The sequence below is a fragment of the Dermacentor silvarum genome, chromosome 1 (genome assembly GCF_013339745.2).
Source record: "Dermacentor silvarum isolate Dsil-2018 chromosome 1, BIME_Dsil_1.4, whole genome shotgun sequence".
Taxonomy (NCBI): Eukaryota; Metazoa; Arthropoda; class Arachnida; order Ixodida; family Ixodidae; genus Dermacentor; species Dermacentor silvarum.
Genome location: NC_051154.1, coordinates 335419688 through 335442041, shown reverse-complemented (window position 1 = coordinate 335442041; position 22354 = coordinate 335419688). Strand labels below are relative to the sequence as shown.

The 22354-nt window shown below is 49.0% G+C and overlaps 6 non-coding genes across 6 annotated transcripts; 1 reads left to right on the top strand and 5 right to left on the bottom strand.

Moving 5' to 3' along the window:
- Window positions 1–2617: 2617 nt before the first annotated feature.
- Window positions 2618–2690, bottom strand: Trnav-cac (transfer RNA valine (anticodon CAC)). The gene has a single exon. It is a non-coding gene; the product is annotated as a tRNA-Val (tRNA).
- Window positions 2691–5539: 2849 nt separating this feature from the next.
- Trnav-cac (transfer RNA valine (anticodon CAC)) lies at window positions 5540–5612 on the top strand. The gene has a single exon. It is a non-coding gene; the product is annotated as a tRNA-Val (tRNA).
- Window positions 5613–15984: 10372 nt separating this feature from the next.
- On the bottom strand, window positions 15985–16057 carry Trnav-uac (transfer RNA valine (anticodon UAC)). Its single transcript has one exon. It is a non-coding gene; the product is annotated as a tRNA-Val (tRNA).
- Window positions 16058–16137: 80 nt separating this feature from the next.
- Trnav-cac (transfer RNA valine (anticodon CAC)) lies at window positions 16138–16210 on the bottom strand. The gene has a single exon. It is a non-coding gene; the product is annotated as a tRNA-Val (tRNA).
- Window positions 16211–21109: 4899 nt separating this feature from the next.
- On the bottom strand, window positions 21110–21182 carry Trnav-cac (transfer RNA valine (anticodon CAC)). The gene has a single exon. It is a non-coding gene; the product is annotated as a tRNA-Val (tRNA).
- Window positions 21183–21262: 80 nt separating this feature from the next.
- Trnav-cac (transfer RNA valine (anticodon CAC)) lies at window positions 21263–21335 on the bottom strand. Its single transcript has one exon. It is a non-coding gene; the product is annotated as a tRNA-Val (tRNA).
- Window positions 21336–22354: the final 1019 nt, after the last annotated feature.

Sequence of the window (22354 nt, the reverse complement as noted above, 5' to 3'; positions counted from 1 at the left end):
AATTTCCCTGTAAAAAACAAACACTGCCGCCGGCACACCTTGGGAGCATACAATCAACTCTGGCAACAAGTGCGCGAGTCTAACTCTACAGACTGTTTGCAAAAAAGGATCATCGTTATTCCGAAAGAAAAAAAAAACGTCCAACTTGTTGCCTAACAAGCAGGTGGGTCAGCCCTAATCCTCCATCTTTCATCCGTCTGAACAAATTGTTGCGACAACATCTCTCCCATCCGGAACCCCACACAAACACGGCAAAAACTCTGTGGAATTTCTGCACATTGGCCCTGTTACAGAAAATTAATTGCATGACATACCATAGCTTAGCGACGAAAAACAGGTTGCATACAGTAGCCCTGGCAAATACTGAAAGGTATTTATCTTTCCACGCCTCAGCCTTCTCTTTAGCACTTTTAAGCTGGCCCTGCCAGTATTCGTCACTCTGTTTGTAAGCTTCGAGTGGTGCGCCTAAGTACCTTACTGGCGTTGTTGACCACTTGACATTCGCAAATATAGCAGGAGCATCAGGCCATTCTCCATGCCTAATACCGAGGCACTTGCTCCAGTTTACTCTACTACCAGTGATTTCACCGAAGTTTTTCACAACCTTTATCGTCTGTAAAATGCTCTTCTTGTCTTTGCAACACACGGCTACGTCGTCACCATAGGCCAGGAGTTTGACTTCGGACGCGTGCATCGTAAACCCATGAATACATTTGTTCTCAATGACTGCCAAACACAAACTCTCTAAATAAATAGAGAACAAAAGTGGGCTGGCTGGGCAGCCTTGGCGCACGGAACGTTGAATGCTGATGGGGGCCCCCAATGTCTTGTTAATTATAAGCTTAGTAGTGCCGTTCCGGTACGCCATGGCTACCCCGTCAGTAATTATGGACCCGAGATTTATATGCTTAAGAATGGCAAATAAAATACTGTGAGCAACACAGTCAAAAGCTTTCCCCAAATCAAGTTGAAGAATCGCAACTCGCGCCCTTAAGGCGTCACAACATTCCAAAATCGATCTCATTATGTGTACGTTCGTGTTAATGCTTCGTCCTTTGATTCCGCATGTTTGGTGCCGACCTACTATGGTTTCCATTACTGTTTGTAACCTGTCCGCGATTATCTTCATGAATATTTAGTAATCACTGTTAATTGGTAAGTGATATTGGTCTGTACGACGTTACATATTTCGGTTTCGCAGGCTGGTCAGTCTTAGGGATAAGTACAGTGTGCGCTTGCCCGAAAAAATGTGGCAATGCGTTTACTTCATACGCTTCGTTAAACACGTCAGCGAGTAGAGGCGATAGATCCGATTTAAAGTGTTTAAAAAAGCGGCACAAAGGCCATCCAGACCGGGTGATTTTCCTGCTTTTAAATCTTTAATTGCTTTTTCAACTTCATGAGTTGATATCGGTGCCTCGAGCCTGTTCTTCGTCTCGTCGCTGAGTTTCGGCATACGCCTCAAAAACGCAGCTCTAAAGGCGTCTACGTGAACAGTTCTCGATGAAAAGTTATTCGAAGTGCTCGAAAAACGCTTGTGCTATGTCCTCACCGTCGGTTACTTCATTCTTATCTACTTCAATTATGTCTATGGGATTGCGCCGCACATGCGTTTTCTCCAGACCAAGCGCGCGTTTAGTTGGCGTCTCATCTGCTGTCAGTGCCTCTGCCCTTGCGCGTATAATCGCTCCTCGATATCGCTCTTCATCGCATAGCTCCAATTTCGCTTTGATGCTGCCTAAATCGTCTTTGTATGCGCCCGGCTGGCTGCACTCTAAGGCCGTTGATTTTTCCAACACTGCCCTTAGTTCTTTCTTTTTAGCTCTTTCTTCGTACTTTATTTTACAGGAACGTTCCATGGCTGTTAACTTAATTCGTTGTTTAAAAATTTCCCATTTTTCAGTGATTTGCGCCACTTTGTTGTTTTTACTTCCTTGAAATGTTCCTATACATTGCTTAGAAAATACTCGGCCTTTAACAATTTGGAATTCATTTTCCAGATTTCCCACGTGAAAGTGTTGCCTTTTCCTTTGCGTCTACCGTATGTCTTGAACAAACAGTGGTCGGTGAAAGAAAGAGGCATGACATCGTAGCCACTACATAAGGGTATAACATCTAGTGTCACGTATATCCTGTCTAGACGAGCGTGACTATTCCCTTGGAAGTGCGTGTATTGAACCTGGCGTGTTCCGACTCGGCAATCAGCCACGTCGTCCAAGTCGCACTCGGCTAATAATTCACTGAGGACATGACAGCTGTTATCACTTGTTCGCTTGCCTGTTGTATCTCGATCGCTGAGTACACAGTTAAAATCTCCCATAATAATTACATTTCTATACATGCGTATATGCGCCTTTAACGAGGAAAAAAACTTCTTGCGACACCACGGGAACCGAGCACGGAGTAGAGTATTTCGCTCCCCCTTTTCTTCTGCGCGTATACGATCGCAATAGAAATAAAAACGAAAAAGCTTTGTTCCCGCCCGGGATCGAACCGGGGACCTTGCGCGTGTGAGCGCACGTGATAACCACGGGAACCGAGCACGGTGTAGAGTATTTCGCTCGCCCTTTTCTTCTGCGCGTATACGATCGCAAAAGAAATAAAAATGAAAAAGCTTTGTTCCCGCCCGGGATCGAACCGGGGACCTTGCGCGTGTGAGGCGCACGTGATAACCACTACACCACGGGAACCTTTTTTTTTCTTTATTGCCGTCTTCGACGTACAAACTCAAGGGTTACAAAGGATAAAACGTGCCAGCCACACTTTGGCTAGCACAGTCTTTCACACAAGAACTTTCTGTAGTCAACGGAGTACTCCTCAAGGGCACCAAAGTAGTCGTGCCGGCAAGCGTGCGAACAGAGATGCAGCGACGAGTGCACCAAGGGCATCTAGGCTTAGGAAAATGCAAATCGAGGGCTCGCAAGTTGATGTATTGGCCAGGAATGTCAACAGATATTGCCCAGTTCATTGAAAGGTGTGACGTTTGCAAGAAGTTTGCTTATCGACAGCCTGACGAGCCCCTGTGCCAGCGCACCGTTCCAGACATGCCATGGGCCAGAGTTGGTACAGATCTTTTTCAACACGCCGGAAAGCATTTTTTGGTTGTCTATGACGCCTACTCTAATTATCCAGAAGTCGAGCACCTGAAGGAGACCTCTGCAACAACTGTCATTCATAAACTACGTGAGATCTTTGCAAGGCATGGAATACCACTAGAAGCTTGCAGTGATGGCGGCCCGCAGTTTGCGTCAAAGGAGTTTAAAGATTTTGCGGCTTGTTATGACTTGGTGCATACGATTTCAAGTCCACGTTTTCCCAGGTCCAATGGGCTCGCCGAGAAGGGCGTCAAGCGGCTTCTAGGCAAGACTGAGACCAAAAAGGAGGACTTCTATTTGGGTCTTCTCAACTACAGGGTGTGTCCTCTCGAAGATGGCCGTTCACCATCGGAACTGCTAATGGGACGAAGTCTAAGAACGCTACTTCTAAAATTTTCAGCGTCATCCTCAAGTCTCGTTGAAAAACATGTTCAGGCAAAGACCGCAGGCAGACCACTAGCTCCGCTACAGAAGGGAGACGTCGTCCGAATCCTCCGAAATGGTAGATGGGACATCAAAGCGCAAGTCCAAGATCTCGTGGCCCCGAGATCGTACACCGTTCTGACTGAGGATGGCCGGATTTTCCGTCGAAATAGACAGCACCTTCGCAAAACACCAGAAGCGTTCTATCGAACCATCCATTACCAGGCGGATGACTGTGACGACAACCCTGATTCATCTCCGAGCGCTGTCACACAGCAGAGGCAAGAACCTCCGCAGGCCACACAGGAGCGACAACCAGCAGGCACACCAGGCGTGCTCAACATTGCAGATTCACTGCGACGATCTACGAGACCGCGAAGACCACCAGACCACCTGGCCTACACGCACGGGTTCCAGCAGACTGAAACAGCCGAGGAGTGTCGACTGCTACGCATCGATGTTGAGTGCTTTCAGTGCTATCTGTGTTTTCAGTGTTTTCATTCTTCAAAGAAAGGAGGATGCAACGGCCAGCCAAGGCAGCAACACTGTGCGAACAAGGAGAGCAACGCTGTTCGCAAGCGCGGCCATATATGCGTTCCCGTGTTATCAATAAACGCTTCTTCTTGTGGTGACCACTGTGTGCATTACGCTCGATACAGTGGCAATAAGTGATGTCAAGTCATTCTGCGTGTGTACCGGTAGTAGAATTAATTCGAATAAATGTCTAGGTATCTGGCATGGAAACTGGCGAAGAACGCCCTCATTGTACGAAAACGTCACTTCGACGGTAACACCTGACAAGTACTTAGGCGTACCGCTCCAACACTACCGGGACACAACAGAATATTGGAACGGTGAAACGGAGCACCTACGCCTTAAGACGCAAAAATGGGGAGGTCAAGATTTGTCAATGTTTACGCGCGCAACGGTGTGCAACACATTTCTTGTTTCGCGAGTGTGGTATGTTCTTCAAGTGTTATCTGTGACATGTAATGCTGTTCAAAAGCTACACAGAGTGATGGCAGTATTTGTGTGGGCTTCTACATGGGAAAGAACGAGTCGCACAAATTTGTTCCGCTCTGTGCGCAGTGGGGGACTTGGCCTAGTCCATCTGTTCTTGCGGCAGATCGTGGCTAGGTTTATTTTTCTATGCGATCAAAGCGATTGCTTCTTGAGAACAGTGTTACATGTGCGGTTGTCAAATTATTTGCCAGAATTTATTGTTTCAACGGTCCATGTCGAACAAAGACGACCAAGGGGTTATATGCGCGAGATCGTTGGGGCTTTCGAAATCCTAAAACTACGCTTTTCGATGGAATATCTCTCTAGAGTTACACGAAAGAAATTATACAGGGATCTTATAGAAGCCATGTTGCCATTGCCTGTTTACCGATCACTATACCCAAGAGGTCCTGGAGACGATGTTTTAGGCAGAGTCAAAAAGATGCCTGTGCGACCATCAGTCAAAACTTTCTTTTTCAAGCTACACAGTGGCACACTCCCTACCAAACCTTGGGGGCGAGAAAAAGGCATATTTGTTGCCTGGTCTGTAGACTGCATCATCTGCAAAAAGCCGGAGACCGTTGAACACATATGTCTGGATTGTAGTGATGCACTCTTTTTCTGGGACATCCTTCAGAGGACCTTGAAGAAAGGCTTGCCCGTAACACCGTACGGCATCCGTTTTCTGCCTGTCAAAAACGTAGGCGGTGTGCCCTACGATATGTTCATGGCACTCGTACTCCACAGCGTGTGGAGGACGCGGATGGCCGTGCGCAACGAGGACTTGAATCCTCGATCGGCACGAGAGAATTTCATTGAAAGTGTAGAATACTTGAGAGAAGTGTACAAAGTTCAAAATGAGAAGCCGGAGTGGTACCCCCTTGTGGGGGAACTGTCTTTGATTAAGCGATTGCGTTTTTAACCCCTCACGTGCTGAAAGTTATGTGACAGCACTTTTATACGTGACAATGGACGGTACATGACTGTTTTATATGCCAAGTAGGCAATAAAGAAAAAAAGTTCCCGTGATGTAGTGGTTATCACGTGCGCCTCACACGCGCAAGGTCCCCGGTTCGATCCCGGGCGGGAAGAAAGCTTTTTCATTTTTATTTCTATTGCGATCGTATACGCGCAGAACAAAAGGGGGAGGGAAATATTCTACTCCGTGCTCGGTTCCCTTGGTGTAGTGGATTCTGCTTGCGGCCACCGAGCGTGACGGACGTAAGATGACGGGCTCCGTAGGAGCGGCTTCAGCGGCCCAGAGCGGCCACGGTAACAGGATTTCCACCTCGGACCGCGAGTATCAAGTTGTTTTGCCGAGTTGCCAACAGGGCGTTTTGTTGTGAACACAGTTTTTTTTACATTGTGATATCAGGGCCCGCCCATACCGGGTGGAAGATTTCCGCGATGCGCTCGTCCAGTTATCGCTATTGCCGGAAGTGGTGGCTCTCGGGGCCTACCGTATGAGCCACCTTTAGGCCGTGACCTTCAAGCACGACGATGCCACGAAGAAGATAGTCAGCGTTGGTGAGCTGCAGGTCAAAAAGGGCCGATGCCTCGTCATTGATCCCGCCAACCAGGATGTGCGCTTGAAAGTGCATTGGCCGCTGCACACCGTTCCTGACGAGGACGTGCGTCTTGCCTTCGCGCTGTTTGGAAAGGTTACGGACGTCGCCCGCGAGCGGTGGCGGGTGCATGGCGTGGCTGATAAGAACTCTACCACAAGACTGGTTACGCTGAAGTTGAAGCCGGGCGTAATGCTGGACGACCTCCCACATCAGGTGAGCGTCGCCGGCGAGCTGGCTCTCGTGGTTGTGCCGGGCAGGGCGCCTCTCTGCCTACGCTGCCGCGGAACAGGCCATATTCGTCGCGACTGCCGCATTCCGCGGTGTGGTGCGTGCCGACGCTTCGGTCACGAAGAGAGTCAGTACGAGCGGACGTACGCTAGCGTGACCGGACCCGTGAGCAACGACGACAACTCCGCCCTACTCATGGACGAGGCGGACATGGAAGACACATCGTCCACGGCTAAGGAAGCAGCTGGCGAGGCGGCAAAGACGGAGGTACGACTTCAGCAACAGGGGCAACATGTGAATGACGATGTCGCCACTGAACAACAAGAGCAAGTAGAGGGCACTGTAGCCATGCCGAACCGTGAGGAAGAGAGGCCCTCCACCCTGCCTGAACATGAAGACATGGACACCCATACCGAGCTCGCTAACTTGCAGGCGGGGAAACGCCCGTGCGACCAGACCAATAGCCTGGCTATGGTGCAGGACAGCAGTGGCGGAGACGAGCCACCACCCAAAACGCCAGGTATGAGGAGACCAACCTTGAAGCCGCGGCCGAACATTACGGCCGATTCACGGCAGGCGGGTCAACCGCCTCCGTAGTTCTGTACTGTGTTTAGCTTGAGGCGGGTTGGGGGGTTGGTGAGTGAAATGGCCGTGACCCTGAGCGCTATTCTTTTGGATATGTGTCAGGAACGAGCGCCCAAGTTGCATGTGAGTGTTGCTTTCGAGAGGTCGGGTTGTGTTCCTTTTTGTGGCATTCGACGCGGTTATCGGCACGTCATTATGAACACTCGTCCATGCGTAACTGTGATGGGCACCATTCTACCGTGTAGTCATGGCAGCTAATATCGAAGGAGCGCTACGTGTAGCCACGTTAAATGTACGAGGGCTCGGTGCAAGAAGTCGGCAATGTCAGCTAAGTCGCTACTCTCAGATAATGACTTGCATCTTGTGGGAATCCAAGAAACCAAAATAGCCAAGAGCTAACCGAAAAAATGGTGTCCAATTTTCGTACTCACTTCGACGTGTGTGTTTCTCACGCTGTTGGTGGATCAGGTAGTTGCGCTTTATATTCATTCGAAGAAACTTTGGCATTTGTCTGCTGTCAGTGTTTTCGTGTGAAACAGGTCGCCTTTTAGTGGCTGATTTTTGTTTTTGCGATAAGGATTTTCGTGTCATTTGTGTCTACGCACCGAATATTAAAACAGACCGGCGATCCTTCTTTGAGCGCCTTGAAGCACACGTAAACTGTGACAAGGTGGTAATACTGCTGGGCGATTTTAACTGTGTATGCACTGCTGGCGACGGCGCAAAATTTTCACACGTTCGCGATAAGAGTGCTGAATTGCTAACTGCAGTGGTGCACGATTACGACTTGGAAGTTATCGGTAGTGTCTTCGCCAGCGGTACTCACCCGCAGTTTACCCACTTCCAGCGTGATAGCCACGCTCGGCTAGATAGATTATATGTGTCCGCCGATTTGGTGCCCTTGTGTAGTGAATATGATGTGCAACCCATTGCATATAGCGATCACTGCTTGGTAACTGCCACCTATGGGAAAAGACAGGTCAAACACACCTTTTACTGGGACTTCTGGAAATTGAACGCGCAGTTGTTGGATGACGATGCTTTCGTTGATGCTGTTGCGAATGAACTAGAAAGCCTGATTTCAGTCGAATTAGCAAGCTTCGCCATTAAATGGGAAGAACTTAAACAGAAAGTTAAATCAATGTTTCTTGAAAGAAGCAGTGTCCTTCGGCATAACCTGAAACACGCAGAAACAAACCTTCGCCAGCAACTGCAATTTTTCATCAGCATGAAAAGTGTCCAGCCTGGTGTGTATGTTAACGAAATAAAGGAAGTGAAAGCCGAACTCGAAAGGATAGACTCTGAGAAGTACAAAGCGGCCGTTGTGCGATAAAGGTCTGAGAAGCTGTGGGCGGGAGAAGCGCCAACAAAACGAGCCCTCTCAGGCGAGAAAAGGTACGCGTGTCGGAAGGAAATCCGCCAGCTAGCTAAAGGCAATGATATCACGTCCGACCAAAACGACATCCACGTGAACCTAAAGATGGCTACCAGATGAAATTCCTTTCATTGATGCCAAGGCTAGATGAAGAAGTTAAGACACGGCTTGAACATCCCATTACCCTGAGTTAGATAGAGTGCGCAATAGACGAGTTGGCCCCAGGTAAAGCACCTGGGCCTTATGGCTTAGGGGCCACTTTCTATAAAACTTTTAAGTCTGCGCTGGCTCATGTCCTCCAACTAGTTATTAGCGAAGCGTACGACCGAAAAAGATTGCCCTTCTCTTTCACAACATCGCATATCGTACTAATCCCGAAGAGTGATGATGAAAAGAAACGCTTGTTGCCTGGCTCATATCGCCCGATAACTCTAGCCAACGTTGACTATAAAATATTCACGAAAGTTCTATCAAAACGACTGCAAAGTGTCATAAAAACGTTGGTAGGGCCGCACCAGACTTGTGGCATTAAAGGCCGCAGTATTACAACAAATGTACACGTGGCTCGAAGTGTGCTAGAGTGTTGCGATGCGATTGGCGATTACGTTGCGATGATGCAGATCGATTTGGCAAAAGCCTTCGACTTCGTCTCGCACAAGGCTCTACTATACATACTTGAACACACGAATGTTGGCAGTGTGATAACGGAAGGTGTCACGATGGCGTACAACTGCTCAACGCGAATTATTGTTAATGGGGAGCTCACCGATAGCTTTCGTATGCTCTCGTCGGTGCGTCAAGGATGCCCGCTTTCACCCCTTCTGTTTGCTGCTTATCTCGAGCCACTCTGTTTGGCCATTAAAAACAACGAACGCATAGCAGGCTTTCGACTACAGGCGGCACACGTTAAAATATTGGCGTATGCCGACGACATCGCGATTTTCTGCAAAGATAAAGCGACCATTATAGAGGCAACTGCTGTAGTCGAAAAGTTTTGCAATTCAACTGGAGCCCAGATAAACTGGGATAAAAGTTAAGGCTTCTGGCATGGGAGTTGGGAAGAAGAGCCGGAGACCTTTTCTCGATTGAATTGGTCAAGATTACCTACACAGTACCTGTGGGTGCCTCTCGGAAGTTACCGTGAGTCCGAACCGTACTGGCTCGACCAAGTTTCGACAGCAAAGGAAAAGGCTGACGGTTGGAGAGGCAAGCAATTGTTAATGTTTTCTAGAGCCACTGTTTGCAACCTTTTTTTAATGGTATGTTATGAATGTGTTGTGTGCTGCGCGGGTAAGCGTACAAAAAATTCACCGCATTTTCGCCACTTTCATTTGGGCCTCTACCTGGGAGAGGACGAGTCGAACAAATTTGTTTTTGCCGGTCAAGAAAGGTGGGCTTGGTCTGGTTCACTTGCTTTTGCGACAAATTGTGTCACGCTTTGTGTTTCTGCGGGATCAAAATGATGCCTTTCTTCGAACACTAATTCAAGTACGGCTGAGTAGACTTCTTCCGGGATTTGTTGTTTCGTCGGCTCAGAACATGCCGGGAACCGTGACTGGGTACCTGTGTGAAGTGGTGCTGGCGCATAGGATGCTGAATGCGCGTTTTTCGCTGCAGTATCTGTCCACCGTTACAAAAAAAAATTGTACAGAGATCTTGTGGACACGATGCTACCTGTACCTTTGTACCGTTCGCCACACCGTGGAGGCCCCGGACAGGACGTTCTAAAAAGAGTCAAGAAAATGCCAGTACGGCCATCAACTAAGTCTTTCTTTTTCAAATTACATACAAATACACTTCCCGTTAAGACCGAACAGCTCCGAACAGCTTTAGTAGACGAGGGCACAGGGAAGTTCTTAGCAGCGCAAATCTTGGCAGGGTCAGGTTGGACACCTGTAGCACTTACAAGATGACCAAGCACAGTGATTTGTTGTCTGCGGAAATTACACTTTTTGGAGTTTAGCTGGAGTGCTGCTCGACGAAAGAGAGCTAGAATGGTCGCCAAACGAGTAAGGTGACTTTCAAACGTTGGGGAAAACACACTGACGTCGTCTAGGTAGCAGAGGCAGATACACCATTTGTAGCCACGAAGGAGAGAGTCCATCATGCGTTCGAACGTTGCGGGGGCGTTGCACAGTCCAAAGGGCATAACTTTGAACTGATAGAGGCCGTCCGGTGTGATAAAGGCAGTCTTTTCCCGATACAAGTCATGAACAGAAATCTGCCAGTAACCCGAGCGCAGGTCGATGGATGAGAAGTACTTCGCACCGTGAAGAGAGTCCAGGGCGCCATCGATCCGTGGCAGCGGATATACGTCTTTGCGCGTTATTTTGTTTAAGGCACGATAGTCGACGCAAAATCTCCAGCTGCCATGCTTCTTTTTGACCAAGACGACAGGTGACGCCCACGGACTTGAGGAAGCCTCTATGACGTCTTTAGAGAGCATCTTGTCGACTTCTCGTTGTATGACCTGGCATTCGGAATGGGACGCACGATAGGGTCGCCGTCTGATAGGAATAGCATCTCCGGTATGTATTCGATGACTTACGAGAGACGTTTGACCGAGAGGGCGGTCATCGAAGTCGAAGATATCCCTATAGGTCGTTAGGAGGTGGTGGAGTTCCGTGGCTTGACAAGTCGGAAGATCAGGGGCAATCATCGTGGTAATTTCGTCGGGGAGTGGACTTGCCGGACCGCTTGCGAGAAAGGACGAACAAGTGTCCGCGTCTAGTGCCGCGACGTCGCATTCATCAAGCGCAGACACGTTGGCCACTGAGATGCCTTGCGGGAGAGCTTGACTCGAGTTGCTGAAGTTCAGAAGCGGGAGCTGGACGTGGTTGTCGACAACAGTCACGAGGGTGTGTGGCACAGCAATATTTCTGGTCAACAGTACTTCAACTAGTGGAGACACTATGTAGTCGCCGTCTGGAACTGGAGATGCCATCGTCAAGGCAACACACGTGGCGGCTTGCGGTGCCAACCAAACATAATCGACAGAGCATAAGCGATGTGACGGTAAATCTGGAACGTCCGCCAGTTGAGGAAGCTCAAGTTGAAGGATGCCGGTTGCACAGTCAATGAGAGCGGCATGGGCTGACAAGAAATCAAGTCCGAGAATGACGTCGTTGGGACATTGCTCGAGAACCGTAAACAAAACAAATATATGATGACCGGCGATGGTGATGCGAGCTGTGCACATTCCGATGACTACGGGACTTCTTCCATCAGCGACGCGAATAATACCAGTAGCGGCGGGGGTAAGTACTTTCTTAAGGCGACGACGAAGGTGATTACTCATCACGGATATTTGTGCCCCAGTATCGACGAGTGCGGGAACAGTTAAGCCGTCAACGTCAACGTCGATCAAGTTTCGTCGCGTCGGCAATACGAGGAGAGGATTTGAGGTGCAAGTCGAAGATGCAGCGTCACCTCTAAGAGCTGCATCCCTTAGTTTCCCTGTTGAAGGTTGAGCGGCGATGTCGGACGTCGTCGTAGAGACGAAGGAGACGACGGCCGACGCGCTGGCGGCGAACGGGACTGATGACCTCGGGGCGACGGGGAACGGCTGTGCGGCGTAGGGGTGGCATCGACGTTGTACGGCTCAAAAGGCCTGCAAGCGGTGGTAGCTATCAGTGTTGTATGGTTGGTATGGCTGAGCGGGCTGAAAACGGCGATAGTTGTCGGTGCGGCTAGCAGTGTCATCCCGGGTTAACGGCGACACCCAACGGTTGTTGCAATGGCGCGCAACGTGACGGATACGGCGGCAGTGGAAGCAAATCGGCCGATCATCTGCCGTCCGCCATTCAGCCGGATTACGAGAGCGCGGATAAAACCGTTGTTCCTGGGGCGGTGATCTCGGGCGAGGCGGCGACCTCGGGCGAAAGTCATTTCTCCGAGACTGAGCAACGGTGCAGACGGCGAAACTCAAGTTGCCGAGTTCCTCCCGTACAATGGACTGGACCAGGGAAACGGCCGGCACGTGAAAATCGCCGTGGCCGTTGTTGGGGAGAGCAGGAGCAATAGCTTCGATTTCCCGACGGACGATTCGTGTAATTTCCGACGGTGGCGATGACTGCAGACGAGAGGCCTGTCCGTCTTCGCATGATGACGTCGGGGCGGTGTTCGGTAGCCGAGCGAATGACCTCGCAATACGCCGACTTTTGGCCTGCTCAAAACGCCGGCATTCTTCAATAATTGCGTCGACGGTCGCACAATTTCGGCACAGAAATAGGTTGAACGCATCGTCTGCGATTCCCTTTAGTACGTGACCAACCTTGTCCGACTCCGTCATGTTCATGTCCACTTTACGGCAAAGAGACAAGACGTCCTGAATGTAGGAGATGTATGGTTCCGTGGACGTCTGAACACGGATGGACAGCTCTTGCATAGCGGCGGCCTTTCGACCCTTGGGCTTCCCAAACAAGGCACTAAGTTTTGTTTTGAAGGTGTCCCAACTTCCAATCTCTGCCTCAAGGTTATCCAACCACACCTTTGCCGTTCCTTTGAGGTAAAACAGCACGTTCGCCAGCATCATCGTCGGGTCCCAACGATTGACCTCACTGATGCGTTCATAATCGCCAATCCAATCATCGACATCAACTTCATCCGTACCGCAGAACGTTCCCGGGTCTTTAGGGTGCGTAACGACGATCGTTGACGTTGTGGCCGGCGCTGGTGCAGGCATCGCACTGGCCGGCGCAGGCGGCGTGGTCGTGGTCTCGTCTGTCATAATGATGGCTCCGACTCGACGACCACTGCGGAGCTCCGTTGTACAGCGCGTCTTCTGGTACCCCGCACCTCCACCAAATTGTCACGGGGATTCACAAGTACACTGGAGAGACAATATATACAGGCTGCTGCTACCACAGAATGGCTGACAGCCTCTCTCGAAGCATGTCCCGTCTTCTTCCTCTTCGCGTAGCACAGCGGTCCTTTAATGGCAGGCTCATACGCAATGCCTTGTAAAAATATCATTGCCTTTAGCTATCTGGCGGATTTCCTTTCGGCACGTGCACCTTTTCTCGTCTGAGAGGGCTCGTTTGGTTGGCGCTTCTCCCGCCCACAGCTTCTCAGACCTTGATCGCACAACGGCCGCTTTGTACTTCTCAGAGTCTATCCTTTCGAGTTTGGTTTTTACTTCCTTTATTTCCTTAGTATACACACCAGGCTGGACACTTTCCATGCTGATGAAAAATTGCAGTTGGTGGCGAAGGTTTGTTTCTGCCTGTTTCAGGTTATGCCGAAGTACACTGCTTCTTTCAATAGCCATAGTTTTAACTTTCTGTTTAAATTCTTCCCATTTAATGGCGAAGCTTTCTAGTTGGACTGAAATCAGGCTTTCTAGTTCCTTCGCAACAGCATCAACGAAACCATCGTCATCCATCAACTGCACGTTCAATTTCCAGAGGTCCCAGTTAAAGGTGTGTTTGATCTGTCTTTTCCCAAAGGTGGCACTTTCCAAGCAGTGATCGCTATATGCAATGGGTTGCACATCATATTCACTAAACAAAGGCACCAATTCAGCTGACACATATAATCTATCTAGCCGAGCGTGGCTATCACGCTGGAAGTGGGTAAACTGCGGGTGAGTACCGCTGGCGAAGACACTACCGACATCTTCCAAGTCATAATCGTGCACCACCGCATTTAGCAATTCAGCACTCTTGTCGCGAACGTGTGAACATGTTGCGCGATCGTCAGCAGTGCACACACAGTTAAAATCGTCCAGCAGTATTACCACCTTCTGACAGTTTACGTACGCTTCAAGACGCTCAAAGAAGGATCGCCGGTCTGTTTCGATATTCGGTGCGTAGACACAAATGACACGGAAATCCTTATCGCAAAAACAAAAATCATCCACTAAAAGGCGCCCAGTTGCACACGAAAACACTGACTGCACACAAATGCCAAAGTTTCTTCGAATGAATATAGCGCAACCACCTGATCCACCAACCGCGTGAGAAACACACATGTCAAAGTGAGTACAAAAATTGGACACCATTCTGTCGGTTAGCTCTTGGCTCTCTATTTTGGTTTCTTGGATTCCCACAAGATGCAAGTCATTATCTAAGAGTAGGCGACTTAGCTGACATTGCCGCCTTCTTACGCTGAGCCCTCGTACATTTAACGTGGCTACACGTAGCGCTACTTCAATATTAGCCGCCATGACTAAACGGCAGAAGGGTGCCTATCAGTTACCCAAGAGCGCGAGTACATCATGACGTGCCGATAACCGCGTCGAATGCCACAATAGGGAACACACCCGACCGCTCGAAAACAACACTCAAATGCAACTTGGGCCCCCGTTCCTGACACGTATCTAAAAAGAATAGCGCTCAGGGTGACGGCCATTGCACGCACCAACCCGCCAGTACAGTACAGAACTACGGAGGCGGTTTACCCGCCTGCCGTGAATCGGCCGTAATGTTCGGCCGCGGCTTCAAGGTTGGTCTCCTCATACCTGGCGTTTTGGGTGGTGGCTCGTCTCCGCCACTGCTGTCCTGCACCATAGCCAGGCTATTGGTCTGGTCGCGTGGGCGTTTCCCTGCCTGCAAGGTAGCGAGCCCGCAATGGGTGTCCATGTCTTCAGGCTCAGGGGGGGGGGGGGGGGTGGAGGCTGCTCCCGGATCAGGTGGGCTCTCTTCCTGAGGGTTCGGCATGACTGCAGTGCCCTCTGCTTTCTCTTGTTGTTCAGAGGCGGCGGCCTCGTCGACGTGTTGCCTTTATTGTTGAAGTCGTACCTCCGACTTTGCCACCTCGCCAGCTGCTTCCTTAGCCGTGGACGATGTGTCTTCCATGTCCGCCTCGTCCATGAGCAGGGCGGAGTTGTCGTCGTTGCTCACGGGTCCGGTCACGCTAGCGTACGTCCGCTCACACTGACTCTCTTCGTGACCGAAGCGTCGGCACGCACCACACTTATAATGCGGCAGTCGCGACGAATATGGCCCGTTCCGCGGCAGCGCAGGCAGAGAGGGGCCCTGCCCGGCACAACCACGAGAGCCAGCTCGCCGGTGACGCACACCTGATGTGGCAGGTCGACCAGCGTTACGCCCGGCTTCAACTTCAGCGTAACCAGTCTTGTAGTAGAGTTCTTATCCGCCACGCCATGAACACGCCACCGCTCGCGGGCGACGTCCGTGACCTTTCCGAACGGCTCGAAGGCAAGACGCACGTCCTCGTCGGGAACGGGGTGCAGCAGCCAATGCACTTTCAAGCGCACATCCTGGTTGGCGCGGTCAATTGCGAGGCATCGGCCCTTTTTGACCTCCAGCTCACCAACGCTGACGATCTTCTTCACCGCTTCGTCGTCCTTGAAGGTTACTGCCCAAACATGGCTCATACGGTAGGCCCCGAGAGCCACCACTTCCGGCAGGAGCGATAACGGGGCGAGCGCATCGCGGAAATCTTCCACCCGGTATGGGCGGGCCCTGATATCACAATGTAAAAAAACGGTGTTCAAAACAAAACGCCCTGTTGGCAAACTCGGCAAAACAACTTGATACTCGCTGTCCGAGGTGGAAATCCTGTTACCGCGGCCGCTCTGGGCCGCTGAAGCCACTCCTACGGAGCCCCTCATCGTACGTCCGTCACGCTCGGTGGCCGGAAGCAGAATCTACACCACGGGAACCGAGCACGGAGTAGAGTATTTCGCTCCCCCTTTTTTTTCTGCGAGTATACGATCGCAATAGAAATAAAAATGAAAAAGCTTTGTTCCTGCCCGGGATCGAACCGGGGACCTTGCGCGTGTAAGGCGCACGTGATAACCACTACACCACGGGAACCGAGCACGAAGTGGAGTATTTCGCTCCCACTTTTGTTCGGCGCGTATTCGATCGCAATAGAAATAAAAATGAAAAAGCTTTGTTCCCGCCCGGGATCGAACCGGGGACCTCGCGCGTGTGAGGCGCACGTGATAACCACTACACCACGGGAACCGATTTTTTTATTACCTGTTTTCTTTTTACAGGGCATAGGAACACAGAAACATGAAAGGTAAAATGAACACGTGGACCGAGCCTTGGTCCGGTGTGTTCACATTAAAATTTCTTCAAGTTACATAATTCATCCAACAGGTAACCAGTCAGGAGGCTCTGGTTGCGCTTTGTACAATTCGCGTATGTAATCTATGTTCGCGATGAAGTTTTCCCTTACAGGACGTGTGTGAGGGTCTGCATTACGGACCGCCATTCTCGTCTGCCATATGCTGTGTAGTCCTATTAACATAAACATGTCGTATGGGACTCCGTCTTCATTGTCCACGCAGAGAAAACGAATGCCGTAACTTTTGATGGGTAGGTCTTTTTTCAATGTGCGCTGAAAGATGTCCCAATGGAAGACGGCGTCCCAGCAGTAAATAAACATGTGGTCCACAGTTTCGGGCTTCTTACACAATAGACAATTCATCGTCCATGGGACATAGAGGCCTTTATCGGCTAACCACTGCTTTACAGGGAGCGTCCCAGAGTGAAGTTTAAAGAAGAAAGTTTTTGCTCCCGGTTTTACGTTCATCCTTTTAACTCTTCTTAACACGTCCTGTCCGGGTCCGACATTGAATAAAGATCTGTATCGCGGCGTTGGTAACAAGCATTCAATGAGGTCTTTGTAAAGTCTTTTCCGTTTTACAGAGGACAAGTACTCTAGTGAAAAACGTACATTGAGAAAATTAAAAGATTGTACAACTTCACGCAGATACCCTGACACATATTGGTACATGTTATTCGACGACACAACAAATTCTGGAACGTGGGAGCACAGTCTTAATTTTATTACACTTTGCAAAAATTCGTTTCTTTGGTCGCGAAGAAAAATAAAGCGAGACACAAGTTCTCTAATAAACAAGTTACACAAACACAAACCTCCGTTTCGGGCCGATAGGAACAAATTTGAGCGACTTGTTCGCTCCCACGTCGATTTCCATACAAACACAGCAAAAATCCTGTGAAATTTCTGCACATTCACGCGTGACATACAAAGGACTTGGCACACATACCATATTTTGGATATCAAAAATAGGTTGCATGCAGACGCCCGTGCAAAAATAGAGAGTTCACGCCCTCCCCAGGCGTTTGTTTTTTGTCGGGTTGTTTCTGCTTCGTATTTCCAGTAGTCGTTGTCACGATAGACGTTAAGTGGTACCCCAAGGTACTTTAGCGGGCGGGTTTCCCATCTTACATTTACGTATACATCAGGTCTCATATCCCAATTACCATACCAAAATGCAGTTGTTTTGTCCCAATTAATCATACTACCTGTCATGGAACAAAATTGTTTGACCGTGTGGACAACTTCACATATGCTCTGCCTATCTTGACAGAGTACAGCCACGTCATCGGCATATGCTAGAATCTTTACTTCAGTGTTCTGTAATCTAAATCCATGCACATTTGAATTATGAATAATTGATAAAAACAACGGTTCTAGGTACATGGCAAAAAGTAAGGCTGATGCCGGACATCCTTGTCTGATAGATCTGAGTATCTCAATTTCTTCACTGAGCACCCTGTTAACTACCAGGCGTGTTACGCACCGCGAGTATGCCATCTTTATTCCATCAAGCACACTTCCTACTTGCACATGTTCCAACACACTGAACAACACTTCATGGGAAACACGGTCAAAAGCTTTCTGTAGATCTAATTGCATCATTGCTATTCGGTCTCCAAAGTCATGACACATCTCTAAGACACTTATTACTATGTGTATATTTGTCGTAATGCTACGACCTCTTATGCCACATGTCTGGTTCGGTCCTACAATGTTTTGAATGACATTCTGCCGTCTCCTGGCCAACACCTTCATGAAAATTTTGTAATCCGTGTTCAATAGGCTAATGGGCCGATACGACGTCACAGACTGGAGTTTGGTGCTATCATCTGTTCTGGGGATTAAAACAGTGTGCGCCTCAGTGAACGAGCGTGGTAGTATTTTCTTTTTATAACAATCTTCGATAACTTCGAACAGCACGCGTGCGATCTCTTCTTTACACATTTTAGAGAATTCTGCTCCTATTCCATCTGGACCAGGCGTCTTTCCAGTGCTTAAGTCATCAATAGCTTTTTTAATCTCCTGTACGCTGATAGGAGCCTCCAAACTTTTTTGCGTTTCATCATCAAACTTGGGCACGAAAGAAAGGAATTTGTCACTAAATCCACTCGCCATCGACAAACGCTTTCCAAGCAATTCGCGATAGTGTTCAACAAATGCTTCCCTTATCTGACTTTTTTCTTTCGTCAATGTGCCATTGTACACTATTTCCTTAACTTCTTTTCTTTCTGCATATTCCTTTTCATCACCTATTGCCCGTTTTGTAGGTGTCTCGCCCATCCAAACCTTTTCTGTTCTTGACCTAATAATAGCACCTCTCTATTTCTCTTTATCTAAAAATTCGAGCTTGTTTTTTGTATTTTTGATTTCCTCCGTGAACGTGCCCGGTTTCGCATTCTCTTGCTTTAAAAGTGCTTGCAGTTGCAACTGCAAATTCTTCTCGCCTTGTTTCTTCTCAAAATTAAGCTTCGTCGTTCGTTTAGCACTTAGTTTAACATTTTGTTTGAAAGTTTCCCACCGTTCTTCACAGTCATCTTTTTCATCTTCATACATCATCGTTAACGCTTCTGTTACTTTTTTAGAAAACGTTTCATCTTTCAGAATGCTATGATTTACCTTCCAAAGGTTCCAGTTGAACTTTGTAGTTTTTTCCTTCTTTCCAAGCGTGAATCTCACCAAACAGTGGTCGCTAAACGACACTGGTGTAACCAAGTATTCATCACAGCACATCACAAGGTCAAGTGGAATGTAGGCTCTATCTAAACGCGCGTGACTTTGACCCTGAAAATGTGTGAACTGGGTCCTGCCATTAGACATGCAGAGGGCCACATCTTCTAGTCCATTCTCTGCAATCAGTTCACTCAAAATCAACGCGCTTTGATCGCGGATATTTACACGCTTGGAGTGGTCCTCCATTGCGCACACACAGTTAAAGTCTCCCATAAATATCACATGTCTACTACAATCAAGAAAACCACTAATTTCTTCAAAGAAAGCTTTCCTTTCGTTCTCACGGTTCGGGGCATACAAGGAAATCACGCGCCATTCAAAATTCAGTAGCGAGAAATCACATACTACGAATCGTCCGCTATCACTGCTTCTTATATTTGTCTCTACAGCACCAATAGATTTTTTTACGAAAATGGCACACCCTCCCGACAAGCCCTTGGAATGTGATACACAAATATTATACGTGGTGCGAAAAGGCAGAACCATTCGATCAGTTTCCTCCTGCCTCTGTACTTTAGTTTCTTGCACGGCAATCACATCTAAATCGTGTTCTGCAAACAGTCTGCTTAATTGGTACTGACGTCTTCTAGCAGCTAACCCGCGCACATTTAGAGTGGCGAAACGAACTGCTCTCTCAAGTCTAATAGCCATTTTTTTCTTTAAAAAAAAGGATGCGCTCACCAAAAACAAGGTGTGCCCCGATTTTCCGGTACACACGTAGTGCGTTAGCTGTGTTGTCAAGTGGGCGGCTGAGCCGCCCTCTTCTCCCCCTCCTTGACGTTTGGCTTTGCAGTGGGCCGCGGCCGGCGACTGGTTGCCGCTTTCGCCGGAGGTGCACTGCTGCTGGCGTCCTTTGACTCTTCACCGCCGTCATCTCGTGGTCTCTTTACCACCGCACTATTTTCTTCTGCTTCACAGCAATCCATGAAATCCTCTTCGGGAGGCTTTTGGTGAAGTTCCGCTGCCTCAGTGTTTGCACTTGTTTTATTGGTGTTATCCTCGGTGACATTGGAGTCCGTACTCTTCGTCTTCGCTTGAACTGGAATTTGCACATGTGCAGTGATTTTCAAACTTTCCTCAGTTTTCGGTGGCTCATTTTCTTAGGTGCTTGTCTCTTGTGCCCCTGAAAGTGCTGCTGGACTCACACATTCTTCTCCTTCGGCTTCGTCCATGGTGAGCTCGGATTTCTTCGTGCTCACCGTGGTCATGGCAGCTGCAGCATACGTCCTCGAGCAGTTTTCTACGGTATGGCCAAAGCGTTTGCAGACGTTGCATGGCGGGACGCGGCAATCCTTTCTGATGTGGCCAATTTGCTGGCAGCGCAAACACCTTGGTGCTCTTCCGGGCACCACGACAAGGGCGAGCTCGCCTCCAACACGCAGCTGATGTGGTAAATCGTCCAACGTTACGTCGGCCTTCAGTCGCACCACAACTGTACGTGTCATGGTGCTCTGCTGGCTGTAGCCGTCAATTCGCCATTTATCCAGTCCTATTTCCATGACCGTTCCGTAGGGGCTCAGCGCGTTTCGCACAACTTTTCGCGTACGTGGTAGAGCAACCAGTGAAGCTTCAGACGGACGTCGCGGTGGCTTCGATCAATTACGATGCATCGCCGGCCCTTCACCGTCAATTCCGGATCAACCAAAAACTTCTTCGCGCCTTCAGCGGTCTTGCAGGTAACCGCCCACACATGGTTCATTTGATAGGCGCCAAGCGCAAGAACTTCGGTGGGGGGGACACGTTGAAACAGTGGTTCACGGAAATCTTCTGCACCGGTGCGGTCTTCCTTTTATATCAGCATGTAGAAAAACAGTATTTTGAACAACATACCCAGTTGGCAGAGGGGTCAAAATGAGTGCATAATCCTGCGACACTTCATTCCTGGTACCGCGGCTTAACTGGGCCGCTACATCCGCTCCAACGGAGCTCATGATAGACACGTCCGTAGGCTTTCGCGGCCGGAAGTGGAATCTACACCACGGGAACCGAGCAAGGAGTAGAGTATTTTGCTCCCCCTTTTGTTCGGCGCATATACGATCGCAATAGAAATAAAAAAGCTTTCTTCCCGCCCGGGATCGAACCGGGGACCTTGCGCGTGTGAGGCGCACGTGATAACCACTACACCACGGGAACCGAGCACGGAGTAGAGTATTTCGCTCCCCCTTTTCTTCTGCGCGTATACGATCGCAATAGAAATAAAAATGAAAAAGTTTTGTTCCCGCCCGGGATCGAACCGGGGACCTTGCGCGTGTGAGGCGCACGTGATAACCACTACACCACGGGAACCCTTTTTTTTAATTTATTGCCGGTCTTTGACAATGTACAATGCACACAGTATAGAAACAGACATCACAAAAAGAACACCTACAGAACATACTGAAAAACATGAAAACCATCCGCCCAACATGGACTGGCGTTGTCAAACTAAAATTCTTTTAAAGCTGTCAGACGTTCTATCCTCGACAGCCATTCGGGTACACAATCTTGTATTTTCTTAATTTCAATGAAACGAGACATACTTTCTCGAAAATAAATACGAGCAGGCCTAGCATCTGGGTCGCAGAGGTACCCAGCCATTCGTGCCCGCCATGAACAGTGGAGGCCATTGAGCATAATTAGGTCGTATGGAACCCCGTCCTCATTCTCAATCGGTAAGTACCTGATCCCATGCGGATTCAACGGAAACTCCTTCTTGATTGTCCGTTTTAGGACGTCCCAGAAGTACACCCCTTCCCAGCAATGCAAAAACACATGATCTACAGTTTCAGGTTGCTTGCAAATCAAGCAGTGTGGGCCCCATGGTACAAGGAAGCCGCGTTCTTCCATGAATGTCTTCACTGACAGTGTTCCTGTGAGTAGCCTAAAAAAGAATGTTTTTGCCCCAGTAGGCAACTCCATTCTTTTCACCCGTTTAAGGACATCCTGTCCTGGTCCTCCACTGTATATCGCTGTGTACAATGGCACTGGAAACATAATATCGCATACATCTTTATATAATGTCTTCCTTTTCACGGCAGATAAATAATCGAAAGAAAAACGCACAGAACGAAAGCGCACACTGTCGACTACTTCTTTAAGATAGCCGCGAATCGTTCCTGGCATACTATTGGTACTAACAATGAGTGCCGGCAGCGCAGCTCTTAATCTGAGCTGTAATACCGTACGCAGAACAGGATCACACACATCTCGAAAAAACAAAAATCTATTGACAAGCTGTCGTACAAAAAGATGCGCCAAGCCCAGGCCACCTTCCTTCACCCGCCTAAACAGATTTGTTCGGCTACATCTTTCCCAGTTAGAGTCCC